The 2007-nt window shown below is 46.6% G+C and overlaps 1 pseudogene; it reads right to left on the reverse strand.

The window, feature by feature from the left end:
- Positions 1–637: 637 nt before the first annotated feature.
- LOC119580634 lies at positions 638–1622 on the reverse strand (annotated as a pseudogene).
- Between the last annotated feature and the right edge of the window lie 385 nt (positions 1623–2007).

Genomic DNA, 2007 nt, shown 5'->3' on the forward strand with positions numbered 1-2007 from the left:
ATATATATACATATATATGTACTGTATTTATGTGTATGTATGTGTGTGTATGTGTTTTGTGTGTGGTGTGTGTGTGTGTGGTGTGTGTGTGTGTGTGTGTGTGTGGGTGTGTGTTTTTGTGTGTGTGTGTTTTGTGTGTGTGTGTTGTGTTGTTTGTGTTTGTATGTGTATGTGTTTGTGTGTGTGTGTGGGGTGTGTGAAAATTTGTGTGCATTTGTGTATGTACAATATTTGCATACAGTAAGTACATGTGTCTTAAGTGAGTTGTAAGGAATAACATTCACCTTAAGATTTATGACAGTTTAACAGCGAAATACATTGATATCGGTCGGACGCAAGTCAACGTTATACAACCCCGGGAGACGACAAACTTTTTACCAGACTGCCTGCGGTTTATTACAACGTTGAAAAGGATACAAGAAAGTGTTTTGTCATTAAATTTTTAAGGCTTGCCGTTAAGGAACAAATATATATGAAATCATGCAAAATATATTTATTGCTACAGTAACATGCCAACAACAAATGATGTCATGCAAAAAATTTAAATATGAAGACGTGAGGTACTGTCGAACGATATAAATAACACTGACAATGGACAATTAACGGGCATATTCACAAAACTTGTTTAGGGAAGACCCTAGCTCCTGCTGGGGCGGAGGGCCGGTTTGCGCCAGGGCGTCCCTCCTGGCGAGCCTTCTCGATCTGCGCAATCGCGTGGGGGGGGAGGGGTGGGCGTGGGCAGCAGGTCGGACTTTGGGGCTGGTAGCCAGCGCCGTCGGCGACGAAGCTGAATACTGGGGGGAGTGCCATCGGGGAAGGTGAAGCTGAACAGTATAAAGATTTATCACTTTCACGGCCGGGGTTGCCTTCTGTCGGTGGGGAGACACAGGGAACCCTAGCGCTGATTTTTCCTTTTCATGAAACGACGCCACTCACCTCCATCCGCCCTGCGAGGCCACGGCGCCGAGCTCGCCCTGGGGAGCGCCCTGCTCCTGGCGTTTTGATGCCGTCGCCAGTCTCGAAGTTGAAGTTGTAGTTGCCGAACTGATCAGGTCCTTCGCGGTGTCCACGAGGATGGGACGACGGGGCCGCCGCCGTAGGTGGGTGCGGGAGTGGGGACGCGGTAGCCCTGCGGCGCCGCGGCCGCCACGGCAAGGAGAGCACAGATTACTGCCTTCTGTAAATCGAAAATATATCATGGCTGGGTAAATGAAGCCAAGTCGTTTTCTCCAACAAAGTATATATAACGGTGTGTGTGTGTGTGTGGTTTTGTGGGGTATTTTTGTGTGTGTGTGGGGTGTTTTTGTGTGTTGTGGTGTGTTTGTGTGTGTGTGGTGTGTGTGTGTGCATGCGTGCGTGTATGTGTGTTTGTGGTTTTGTGTGTGTGTCTATGTGTGTGTACATGCGTGCATGTTGGGGTTTGTGTGTGTGTATGTGTGTGTGTGTGTTTTGTGTGTGTGTGTGTGTGTTTTTTGTGTGGCGTGTGTGTGGTGTGTGTGTGTGTGCGTGTGTGTGCGCGTGCGTGTGTGTGTGTGTGGTGTGTGTGTGGTATGATTTATCATATTTTCGAATGCGTGAAGCAGCCTCAAACATTTCAGTTATGTATCTCTTACTGTGAACATGGTTGGTTTAAGTTCTAGTGGTGTGATGGAGTTTCACAGGCCAGAGCCTTTTATACTGCGTCCTGCCACCTCTTGCCCTTCAAGGTGAGGGTCGGCTACTTCTTGTCCAAGTTACAGCCTGCACTAAGTAATCTAGAGCATGTTGCAACGTCAGACGCATTATGCAACTGACGTTACTGGCTTACGGCTCGTGGATGAGTTTTGCCCATGTGGAAAGGCTAGAATCTGCTAACGCGTTTCATTTAGGCTGTTTTTTCTTATTTGCTTTGTTTCGTTTCTTTTCTTTCTCTTTTTTTCCTTTTTTTACTTTGCTTCGTTGCTTTTCGCTCTGCTTTGTTTCGTTTTGTTTCGTATTACTATCCCTCTATAAATAAATAAATGATGG

Source organism: Penaeus monodon, chromosome 14 (assembly GCF_015228065.2).
Source record: "Penaeus monodon isolate SGIC_2016 chromosome 14, NSTDA_Pmon_1, whole genome shotgun sequence".
In the NCBI taxonomy this organism is placed as follows: Eukaryota; Metazoa; Arthropoda; class Malacostraca; order Decapoda; family Penaeidae; genus Penaeus; species Penaeus monodon.